Consider the following 13,455-nt stretch of genomic DNA (forward strand, 5'->3'; position numbering starts at 1 on the left):
GGAGGACATAAATCATTACGGGAAACATATATAGGTGCTACTGGGTTGCAACTCGAATCATACTGTATTAGTGTTACCCTTCCTTCATTTTGATCAAGTGTATGCAAAATGGCAGGAATTGTTGTGCAATGTACCTTGGGACCCCATTCTTCCAGAATTTCGACAAACATGGAGCTAAGTTTGATACAAAAAGCCAAAGGTATGGTTATTTTATCAGCTTAGGGAATAAAGAAATATTTTTTCCATTTATTAATTCTAATTCACCCATTAGAATTAAAAGACTTGAGAGAATGGAAAATTTATTGGCAAAAATGGAAATAAAAAAAGAGATATTAAGCACAGAAGAGCACTTGGAAAAAGGAAAATATGCCACTTTTACAGCTTGTTCCCAATCAAGAAGGAGGTTTGGCTCTTTTAGTGTTTCAGCTTTTAGCCAAGAATTCAAGGTACCCTCAAATCCTCCAATTATCCTTCTAGTGGCATTAATGGGACCTATTTCATCTGCAAGATAGGTCCTATAGCAAACAAGCATGGAATGAACAGACATGATTTCTGCCTCAGTGCAATTGTCAATATTCCATGAATAGGTAGCATTTGCAGACCAATACTTATGATATTCTGATTTCATAAGGTCTCTGCGATCAGGAGCAGGATTTAAGGTAGTTTCCCATCTGTATCTTGAAGATGTAGCATTCACCTGGTCTTTATCATCATTAGACTGTTCTCAGTCTGATATGGAGAAATTATTGATACAAGCTTCAAGGTCTTCAATTTCTGGCTCTGCGTCTATCTTATGAAGACTTGTATCAAAATCTTCCTCTTCATCCTTAGTAGATGAATCTCCAAACATGAAACTAGGAGATTCAGGCTTGCTTGATTCCTCAGTTTCCTTGGATTGTTTTATGACAGTTTTTGGACTAAAGAAACTGGGATTAGCGAACAAAGAATATGGATGAGTGGAAGTTGGAGGTGGAAAGGTTATGGAACTGGGAGTTCTTATGAGACTTTCCATAGAAGGAGTAATAGAATATGGAACAGAAGTCTTGGGTTCTGAAAATAAGGTTGCAGACTTGTAGGTTTCTACCCGAGGCTTCTTTCTCAAGGATTTTATTCCTTGAGATACTTCCTAAACTTGCTTTTTGACAATGTCCAGAGAAGTGCTGATCTTTACAATCTCTTTTCCATGAGAAGAGGCAGCCTCATGGATCTTCTTTTCTGTCTGTAGAGATAATCTGTCAAGACTCTTAGCAAGAGCCTTATCATTTTCTGCTAGAGTAGTTACACTGCTATTCAAACAAATCGTGTTATAATATTGCTTCTGCAGAATACTTTCAAGCATAATTTTCATTTCAGAATTAGCAGTTTCAATACTTTCAAACTTAGAGCTGACAAATTTCTCAAGACTGGACAGAGCTAGATTTTTGTCCAGTTAGTAGCATCAATAGAATCTCTTGCTAATAAAGTAGGATCATCAGCATGTGATGGAAGTAATTTATACAATTTTCCATCTTGTCCTCTAATTACAAAATTCTTCCAAGGGGGAAATTCTGTATCTGTCTCTAAGAGATTACCATCAAGGAGTTCCCACTTGTGTTTATTTGGAGTTCCAGTCTGCATCATATTTACATGGAGCTGGGAACAAATCTTTCTTAGTAATTTCTCACCTTCTGTCTGGATGGCAATCAGAGATCTAGGAATATTTGGCTTATTCATCATACTCTGAATTCTTGGTTGAAAGACATGGGCTTTCAAAGGTGGAGAAATCACAACTGGATTTTCTTTCAATTTTTCTTCTACAAATTTCTCTGGATCCTTGATTCTTTTCTACTTGGCTTGGTTCTTAAATTGTTTCATCAAGGATTGTTCACCTATATTTGCAACAGGATAATACCATTCATAGAATGATATCCATTGGTTTTCTACCTTCATCCGTTCTCCGCTGGAAAGCAGAAGGAGCATTGATCAACCCGAATGGCATGATATTCCATTCATAGTGTCCTCTGGGAACAGAGAACATTGTTTTCCACTTATCTTCTTCTTTTATTCCTACCTGCCAGAATCTAGATTTAAGATCGAATTTGTAGAAAATCTTGGATTTTGAAATCTGAGCAAGTATGGATGAAGGCTTAGGAAGAGGATATGCATCATAATCAAGGATATCATTTAGAGGTTTATAATTCACAACTAGCCTTGGCTTACCTCTAGCTATCTCAGCATGCTTATTTACATAGAAAGCAAAACATGCAATTGGACTTTTGCTTTTCCTTATAAGCCCTTTTTTAGTAATTCCTTGATTTCTTCTTTACAAAGCTTCATCTGATATTCATTCATTGCTACTGCTTTTGACCTTCTTAGTTTTCCACTGAAATATTTCTTGAGAGGAAGTTCTACTCCCTGCTCATGGATGTGCCAAAAGGCATTCGGATCATCAGAACAACATTATTTGAATTTAGCAGTGAGATCTGCTATCTCCGTGGCATATTTTCTTTTTTCCAAGTGCTCTTCTATAGCCTCAATGTTCCACTTTACCTCTATCTCCGTGGCATATTTTCTTTTTTCCAAGCTTGAGATGCAACACCTTTTGAATGTCCTCACTGATCCTGGGAATCTACTGGCCACTCAGCAAACAAGTTGTTGGATATACAAACTGATCTATAAAATCTTTGAACGTGTACTCCTGTGAATGTCTTTTGATAATTGAGATCCAACATATTATGGACTGAGGTTCACCCTATTTATTGAGTTTCTCGAATGCAAAAGGAACCCTGTCTGTCTAGAAGAAAATAAACATATGCATAAAAATGAAAAATATTTGAACATTCCATTAGTTAAAAACTCAAGGAATTGTTCATGTATTACATCTGCAAGAAAGTGACCATAGTCAAAGATGATTTATAGTCCTTCTTTTGTGGAAAGGGTGGATAGAAATCATAAAATAGGCTCATCTACCCATTTACCTGAGAAGTACCCAAGTAGGCAAGACAAGACAGAGATGATCTGTCTGGTTCTTTGGGGGGAATAGAAGAGGGATAAGGGGGGTTTTTCTTGGGAAATTGAGAATCTTCTAGTAGGAAAACTTTAAAAATCCTAGTTCTCTAGGGAAAACTGAGCTTTTGGTAAATTTATTTAATGGAATCAATTGAAAAGGGAGTAAGAGATTCACTGTGATGGACCTGCAACATTTGGTTTATATTCTCAGGGGTAATGGTGAAAAGGATTTCATCATTAGGAGGAATGATGGATCTCTTGATTGAGAGATAAGAGCCATGGCACTTTAGGAATAATTCAGGGAAATAATAGGATTGTGGAAAGACAAACCTAGATAGTCTAGATTGCCACAGCCCAATTTCATCAGACTGGTCAAGATAGGTGTCACGAAAACAATAGTGTAATTCGAAGAGGTCGAATTCACACTTTGTTTCGGTGATTTTATAGTCTTTGTTGGCTAAGAGAATGTGGTGTATATCCACAGAGGGAGAGAGCATCAAGTTTACAACAATGGCATCGGTTTTGGTTTTGGGGGCCATTGCAATAATCCGGGTAGAATTGCAGAGGATGACAGTTAATTTCGCGGGAAAAGGACCTGCAGACATTTGTTCTGTCAGCAATGGATGGGCAACGAGGGAAACTAGGGATCAAATTGATAGCAAGGTGAGAGTATGAGCGTGAGGAAAGAGTGTAATTGAGGGTGGGAGCGAGGATTTATAGTTTCGCATAGGAGTGGGACCGTTGGCTTAAACGGCCAATTCTGGATGAGAATTTACGTAGCAACAGGATGAATAGCAACAACAGGAAAGTGGCAAAGGAAAAGGCTAATAGTCGGTTGACGTGGCGGCATGTGAAAGGTGGACGGGGGCACGGGACTGTTGGCAGGAAGGAGATACGTGGCAGTATGGGAGTGGAGGTGGAGCGAAAGTGGAGGGTGACGTAACCAGGAATGTGGATTATGGCAGGACTAGCGAAAACCGTTTTCAGAGGGGGTTAGGACTGGTATATGGTAATGAGAGGGAGGGTGTGAAATATCATGGTGGTTACACATACGGGTGGGACTTTCGAGGAGGAAACCTCTTTTTAGACCGCCCCCCCTCACCGATAAAGGGAAACATGGCGGGGGTGGGCCAAAATGGCCCGGGAGCCGTCGGATGAAAAAGTTGGTGTGATCGGGAGTGGTGAGATGTGTGTTGTTTAAACCTTAATGACAAAACATCTAATCATGCATATAGTTTTACAATAAAGTTTCGAACTCTGAACAAATCATATTACATATAGCACTCTTTTAAGATAAATTCCATTTTCCCCTAATTTAACCTAACTAATCAGCAACTAGGGTGCATTTAAGAGTGAAAACCCTCATTTATTTATTTTTTATTTTTAAAGGACTAAAAGCCTATTTAAAACTAATCTAACCATTACATTAATCCAGATTACACAGTTGGGTTAATTTATTCACCTAATCTACCTAACCTAATCTTAGCCAAGATTACACTGTTTACCTAAGTTATTCATTCTAATCTAATTAACATACATTGAAATTTGCTTAAACATGGTTAAATAGTATGTTTAAAGCAAGATGAATTATTGTGGCATTTTGAACAAGTTGCACACAATTTCATAAATTTATTCTCCAAAAATTATTGTACTATCAATGGCACTTCAACTGACATCACTTTCACATTTTTTTCTTTTCTGTGGGGTTCTTTTTCATTTTTTTTTTTTTTCCTATATTTTAATATATATATATATATATATATATATATATATATATATATATACCCTCTTTTCATTTTTTATTTTCATGTATATATATATCTTTTTTTGGAAATCATTTGCAATATGCAATATTATTTACAATTTGAAATACTAAAAGAAAACATGCAATCATCAATTGATCCTATAAATTATAGGACCATAACAACCATCACAGCAGTAAGATCTCGAGAATAAGACAGTGAGAAGGTCTCACAGTAAAGGAGATCTCGATGTGGAGACAGTGATAAGATCTCGATGATAAGTATGTCTTGATGCATAGAAGGTTGAAGCAAAAGAGGAGTCAAGAAGAAGAGAAGACGGTCAAGAGACATCCTAATTATAGATAAGAGCAAGGCAGCCCAAAGTATAGACATCCTAAAGAAGAAGTTCTAAGACTAAGATCACATGATATTGGAGAGAGTCGAAATCCTAGAAGCATTTATGATATGTACTCATTAACCTCCGAGAAGTAGAATTATCTTGAAGGCTAGAAGGAATTGTCATCATCTTCAAAAGCTATAAGACAAGTTCCCTCTCATTGAAGCAAGGATCTGCTCCTTATCCTTGAAGAAGATCACTTGAGGAAACATGAAGACATCCTCATCAATCACCATCATCAGAGGGATCAAATTGAATATTTCATCTTCACTTGACAAGTATCTTTATTCTATAATCTAATCTAGTAAAATGACTTCGTTTTGCAAGGACACCTATAAGCCGGTTGGGTCATCAAACTTCCTTGCATGGAAAAAGGAGGATAGACATAGTCCTCGAAGAAAGTGGAGTCATTAATCATATCAATTGAAAAGTATCCTCTAAATACATGGAAAGGGATCAAAGGGCTCAATGGATTCTTATGAAATTAGTTAAAGGTCCCCTCATATAGCAGAATATGAGACATAAAAGATATATATATATATATATATATATATATATATATATATATATATATATATATATATATATATGATAAGTTGGAAGAACTATTCTTTGAATATGCAATAAGAAGGTCACATGACTTAGATCTGATCTACACAAATTGAAGGTATCAAAGGATAAAGGGTTATCTTCATAAGATATCAATTGCAAGATCTTAGAGAGATAATCCTCATTGTTCGAAATACACTAACTGATGAACAAGGTAACAAATGTCTATCAGGATAACAAGTATATTCCATTCAACAATGTGTGGTCTTTATGCAAGATGGGAGAAGACAGGTTGAGGGAAAAAAGAATTCAAACATTTTTCAAGAGGAAAGTAGAACATAGCTAAGATTCAATGCTATGAGCGTTATAGGAAAGATTGTCCTAAGCTTAAGAAGGGAAATAACAAGGAATTCCAAGAAAGAAGAAACACATTAGAAGTAAGAGCTCGTGACATCACCATAGGGAAGCATGAAGGAAAATTGGAACAAAATCTATGGTAGTCAACTCTAAAGGTTATAGATCTTCGGAACCCCACTGGAAAGTAAAGGAAGGGAAGAACTCATCCAGGACAAGTCTCATCATACATCAAGTCAAAAGGAAACTTCTGCTAGATATGGATATGCAATATCCTCAAGATTCTCTAATGGAATCTTCATCGGAAGGTTCACTGATCTAGAGAAGAATCAAGTGTTTCATTAGGAAATCCAACTTGTGGAATTCATGAGATGGTGGTATTATGACATAGGAAAATGAAGCAGATCAAGGGGTTGAAGCTCTTTTCAATCAAGGCAGCTACTGAAAGTAGCCTAGATGACCTAAACGTAAATAAGGTATGTATTCATGTATTCAATTTTATAAAGTCATGTTGTATGGTTGTATGTAACATGGATCACTTCTCTATCTTAACAAGCATGATCAGAAGAAAGGAATCTCCTCCTATGAAAGGATGTCAGAAGGCATGGGTCACACTAAAAGAAATCAACATGATATGTCCTCATATGAAGTATGAGGTGGTTGACTACAATTTGAGGAACTATGATTAAAATCTATTGGGAAAGAAATATGTGAAGAAAGGAAGGAAAAGATCTTAGACTATGCAACCATGGAAAAGGAAATCAAGATCTGAGACAAAGAAGAATTGACTAGGATATATCCATGAAGATACGAAGACTTTGATGGAGTCTGAAAAAGGAAGAGACCCATGATAATGGATATCTTTGGAGATATGTCAACATGTACGCAGGATGCTGATGCAATCTAGAAGATGTCATGACAAAAGACCATCACAAAGATAATTTTTATTTAAGTGTTCATTTCTTATTTTTGAACAAATATCTGGATAGGCTTATGCAGGACTTCCAAAGGAAGAACTATGGATATCTTCCCAAAGGACCATGTAGAAGGATGTAAGATCCTACGAAAAATATGGCATGAAGAAGGAAGCATGACATAAAGCAAGACCAAATATAGATTGATGGACCACTTTCTGATGAAAGGAGTGATGACATGACTAACTCATGGATGAAATTTATGGATGGTTTGTGCCACGGGGGATTCATTCAATGAACCTTTGTCCTATCACGTGCATTCACGGGATATTAAACAATACCCTAAATTTGACTACATATTGGAAAATACCCCTAAAAATCACATTATTTAACCCCCCACCAATACGAACCCGATACACCTTCCCGATTTAAAAAACCCCTACTTCCACTAGATATTGTAGGTATCCATTTTTTCATTAACATTTTTTATACCCCTTTATATTTTTTCATTAACTTTGAACTCCAATTTTTATACCTTCCAATATAAAAACCATTTACCCCCTATATATCCCCCAATATATTATGCCATTTTTTCCTCAATATATATCCCCCAATATGAACCCACGTGGTATGGTATTTCTCCCCCAGTGGAGCCCTTGTGGTTTGTGCTCTATCTAGAAGTCCCAAAAAGGTGAAGACTCTGTGACGAAGGAATTCATGACATCAAAGGAAGGAGTTCTTCAAGTAGTTGTAGGTCCCTAATTAAGAGGGAGCCTAGAAACAAGTTTCTTACTTGGAAGAAACTTGGAAATTCCTAAGCCAAGAGGGAGCTTAGGTAAATTTCCTATGTAGGAATGAGTACATTCCTTTATTGGAATAGACATGTCCTCCCTAATTAAGAGGGAGATATAGACACCTCATTCTTGTCTTCACTTGGTAAGACAGAATAGAGGATTGGGTAATCATTTGGCATCCAATACCCTTTAAGGATGAGATTGGGCATCAAAGATAAGAGGAGTCGTGGAGGACAGATATTCTTTAAGGATTGGGGAATACAAGATAAAAATAGTCCTGATGGAACACACCCTAAGTACCCGAGTGGGGTATGTTCCCAGAGATAATGATGAAGGTGTCTATAAATCATTGGTCTCGCCAGGATTGTGCTTTGATCTAGTTGAGAGATAGAGTTGTTAGTCAAAGCTTTGTTATGTGACAATGGTGTTTGATATGATGCTATACAGATGGGTTACCAATCTGACTCTTCTTATGAGAAATTCTTTAGATTGAGAATGTCCAAGTACCATTATGAATACCACCCTATTTAAGAGAGAGTGCTGAAAAGTGTAACTAGGTTCGGTCTTCATAATGACATGTAATTGCGATTTTTGTAAATGATGAAAAGAAGAAAATAAAATTTTTATTATAATATCTTGCTTCATGGGTTTCATGAGCAAGAGGTTTTATTTTAGATGGATCTCATTGAGAGCATTTAAGATTTGTCATAAAAGTCATATAGAGCCAATGTCATGTATGAAGAACCTATAGGATTTTCAAGCAGTCCTCCAAGAAAAGCGCAAGTCTCTCCTCTTCAAGTCGGCCTCTAAACAAAGTAAAAAACTCAAGTCGGCCTCTAGACGAAGTAAATAACTCATGTTGGCCTCACCTTATGGAGACACATCTATTCACATTCACATGTTGGCTTATTTATAGGACAAACAATTATAAATATGTGTGAAGGTTCCTCACATAAGCACAGTGAACAAGCTCACATATCTCTCTGTGATTTCGAATGACAATGATAGTCAACAGTTTGGATTCCTCTAAACTTTCGGGTATTGAAGAACAGTGACAAGTTTGTATTCAGATAGGAGATTGTTGTAATGAGTTCGGATTTCAGAGTAAGCATAGTTCAGGGTTATAATAAAGAGACATAGTTTCAGACAAGGATATCACTACAGTTTGGATATTTATTACAGTAATGAATTTCAAATTTCTGTGAGAGTCTCGGTGCTATGAAAGCAGCCTCAAATCAGTGTTATAATGAATACCACAAATTCGGTGCTATTTTAGAAGATATGTTTCGGTCCTCACAGTGATTATAGGTTCGATGATATCTCAGTCTTCATGTTATTACATCTCGGTGCTTCTATAGTGCTAAGGGTTAAATGCAATCACAGTAAGAAGGATGGCATTACAATTAGAAGTAATGGATCTATCACAATTCAAAGGATGACTATCACAGAAGTGAGGTCTCAAGAATGTGACAGCGAGAAGGTCTCACAGTAAAGGATATCTCGATGTGGAGACAGTGATAAGATCTCGATAATAACTATCTCTTTATGCAAAGAAGGTGAGAGAAGAAGAGGAGTCAAGAAGAAGAGAAGATAGTCAAGAAACTTATGTCTTGGTCTTGGAGTGGAAAATAGGTCAAGGGTCTTGGTCTTGGTATTCGTCAATTGGAATCTCTATAAGAAGAATTTGTGTGGGTTTTCCTCTCAAAGTGTGAGAGGTTTGGCCCTGACTGATATCCTACATTTTGTGTCTCTTGTCTATTTATGGTCATGCATTAATAGGTGTTTGATGAAGAACATTAATAGTCTAAGTAGAATAAGATCATAATCTAAAGTTATAAAAATAAATCACAAGCAGTTACTAATCAAGATAAATCACCTAATTCATAATTCCCTATATTTCTCAACACGACCGTGAGTTAGGGTTTTCACAGACACAGTCGCTCGCTCACTAGACTTAACGACGTGACTGGGCTGCTATAGTCACTCGCATAACACTTTGAAGGGTGCAACAGAAGCTCAAAGATAGATCTGGGTAGATACGATCAGATTTTCTTGCTTGCAGTGCTTCAGAGAGCGACTAAGCAGCTATAGTTGCTCGGATGAGTCCTCCTCCATGCGACTGGCAACTAAAAGATGAAATCATTACTTATATTTCCTCCATGCTTATTTGAGTATTTGGATGTTTCTAACCTCATTGATGAGATGTAACAAGAGGATCCCTCTTAAGGATAATTTGAGGTGCAAGCAAGAAAATATATAGGTGGAAAAGGTAAAGAGGCACTTCATGAAAAGGTGACAATGTGCTACAAGCTGACTATATAAAATAAGAAGGTGCACAAGTATTTGAATACTATAAGGTATGCATGATATATTATATTATGTTTCAGCTATAAGAGAAGACGGTCAAGAGAAAGGTAGCCCAAAGTATAGACATCCTAAAGAAGAAGTTTTAGGACTAAGATAACATGATCTTGGAGAGAGTCGAAATCCTAGAAGCATTTCTGATCTACACTCATTAACCTCCGAGAAGTCGAATTATCTTGAAGGCTAGAAGGAATTGTCATCATCTTCAAAATCTATAAGACAAGTTCCCTCTCATTGAAGCAAGGATCCCCTCCTTATCCTTGAAGAAGATCATCTGAGGAAGCATGAAGACATCCTCATCAATCACCATCATCAAAGGGATAAAATTGAATATTTCATCTTCACTTGACAAGTAAGTATCTTTATTCTATAATCTAATCTAGTAAAATGACTTCGTTTTGCAAGGAGACCTATAAGTTGGTTGGGTCATCAAACTTCCTTGCATGGAAAAAGGAGGATAGACATAGCCCTCGAAGAAAGTGGAGTCATTAATCATATCAATGGAAAAGTATCCTCTTAATACATGGAAAGGGTTCAAAGGGCTCAAGGGATTCTTATGAAATCAGTTAAAGGTCCCCTCATATAGCAGAATCTGAGTCATCCAAGATATATATATATATATATATATATATATATGATAATTTGGAATAACTATTCTCTGAATATGCAATAAGAAGGTCACATCACTCAGGTCTGATCTACACAAATTGAAGGTATCAAAGGATAAAGGGTTATCTTCATAAGATCTCAATTGCAATATCTAGGAGAGATAATCCTCATTGTTCTAAATACACTAACTGATGAACAAGGTAACAAATGTCTATCAGGATAAGAAGTATATCCCATTCAACAATGTGTGGTCTCTATGCAAGATAGGAGAAGACAGGTTGAGGGCAAAACAAATTCAAACATTTGTGAAAAGGAAAGAAGAACATAGCTAAGAGTCAATGTTATGAGCGTTACAAGAAAGATTGTCCTAAGCTTAAGAATGGAAATAACAAGGAAGTCCAAGAAAGAATAAAAGCCTTATAAGTAAGAGCTCATGACATCACCATAGGGAAGCGTGAAGGACAACTAAAACAAAATCTATGGCAGTCAACTGTGAAGGTTATAGCTCGTGGGAACCCCATTGGAAACTAAAGGAAGGGAAGAAGTCATCCAAGACAAGACTCATCATACATCAAGTCAAAAGAAAACATCTATTGGATAGGGATATGCAACATCCTCAAGATTCTATGATGGAATCTTCATCGGAAGGTTCACAGATATAGTAAAGAGTCAAGTGTTTCATTCGGAACTCCAACTTGTGGAATTCATGAGATGATGGTATTATGACATAAGAAAATGACGCAAATCAAGGGGTTGAAGCTCTTTTTCAATCAAGCAAGCTATTGAAAGAAGCCTAGATGACCTAAAGGTAAATAAGGTATGTATGCCTGTATTCAATTTTATAAAGTCATGTTGTATGGTTGTAGGTAACATGGATCACTGCTCTATCTTAAGAAGCATGATAAGAGGAAAGGAATCTCCTCCTATGAAAGGATGTCGGAAGGAATGGGTAACACTAAATGAAATCAACATGATATGTCCTCATATGAAGTATGAGGTCATTGACTACAATTTGAGGAACTCTGATTGCAATCTCTTGGTAATGAAATATGTGAAGAAAGGAAGGAAGATATCGTAGACTATGCAACCATGGAAAAGGAAATCAACATCTGAGACCAAGAAGAATTGACTAGGATATCTCCATGAAAGATATGAAGACTCTGATAGAGTCTGAAAAAGGAAGGGACCCTTGACAATGGATATATTTGGAGATAGGTCAACATGTACGCAGGATATTGATGCAATCTAGAAGATGTCATGACAAAAGACCATCACAAAGATAATTTTGATTTAAGTGTTCATTTCTTATTTTTGAACAAATATCTAGATAGGTCTATGCAGGACTTCCAAAGGAAGAACTGTGGATGTCTTCCCAGAGGACCATGTAGAAGGATGTAAGATCCTTCCGAAAAATATGGCATGAAGAAGGCAGCATGACATAAAGCAAGACCAAATATAGATTGATGGATCGCTTTCTGATGAAAGGAGTGATGACGTGACAAACTCATGGATGAAATTTATGGATGGTTTGTGCCCTATGTAGAAGTCCCAAAAAGATGAAGACTCTGTAATGAAGGAATTCATGACATCAAAGGAAGGAGTTCTTCAAGTAGTTGTAGGTCCCTAATTAAGAGGGAGCCTAGAAACAAGTTTCTTACTTGGAAGAAACTTGGAAATTCCTAAAGCCAAGATGGAGCTTAGGTACATTCCTTGTGTAGGAATGAGTACATTCCTTTATTGGAATAGATATGTCCTCCCTAACTTAGAGGGATATATAGACACCTCATTATTAACTTCACTTGGCAAGACAGAATAGAGGATTGGGTAATCATTTGGCATCCAATACTCTTTAAGGATGAGATAGGGCATCCAAGATAAGAGGAGTTGTGGAGGACAGATATTATTTGAGGATTGGGGAGTCGAAGATAAATATAGTCCTGATGGAACACACCCTGAGTACCCGGGTGGGGTATGTTCCCAGAGAGACAATGATGAAGGTGTCTATAAATCATTGGTCTCACCAGGATTGTGCTCTGATCTAGTGTAGAGATAGATTTGTTAGTCAAAGCTGTTGGAATATAATCCTAACATCTACATTTATTTTTTAGCCTAAGTATCCTTGACTTAGCGACATGCACTAAAAATCATGTCAACACTTGGTTTTTGGTAAACTAGCTCGGTGGACCAACTTTCCCTTGTTTTTTGCCTTTAAAGGCTTAATATTATGGAAATATTGGTCCAAACACTTTCCTAAACCATTTAGACATCTAAGTGTGTGTTCACACCTAACCACACCTCATCCACTTGACTTATTTGAGGATTGGCGCCCCACATGAAGATTCCCCCTTAAATCAAGGGATTTGGTCCCCCGGGCCATTTTAGCATGTTTTAAAGTTTCCTTCCTTGTAAAATGTGCCCCTCCTCATGCTTTCCTCGTGGCTGATAGTTGGCATAGGTTTTCTTGATTCATTGTTTCTATTTTAGGCCTCCCTTTAGCTTTTCGTAGCCTTTTCTAGTTTTTTCCTAGTTTTCTAGATTCGGCAATTTCTATATAACCACCTCCCTTTGGGATTAGAGGTTTGGTTGCTCATGTATTACTGTAGTTCATTAATTTAATACATTTATTTTATGGAGCAAATTCTTTCTTTCCTTTCTTGAATATCAGCAAATTACTTGTGTTTAATTTAACTAGAATTCTATATCTATCAGAGTTTCTGCAGGAATTCTACATGGTATCAGAGCTA

The sequence above is a fragment of the Pinus tabuliformis genome, chromosome 3_2 (assembly GCF_031772625.1).
Source record: "Pinus tabuliformis cultivar Carrire ecotype Pingquan chromosome 3_2, CPIR1, whole genome shotgun sequence".
Lineage (NCBI taxonomy): Eukaryota > Viridiplantae > Streptophyta > Pinopsida > Pinales > Pinaceae > Pinus > Pinus tabuliformis.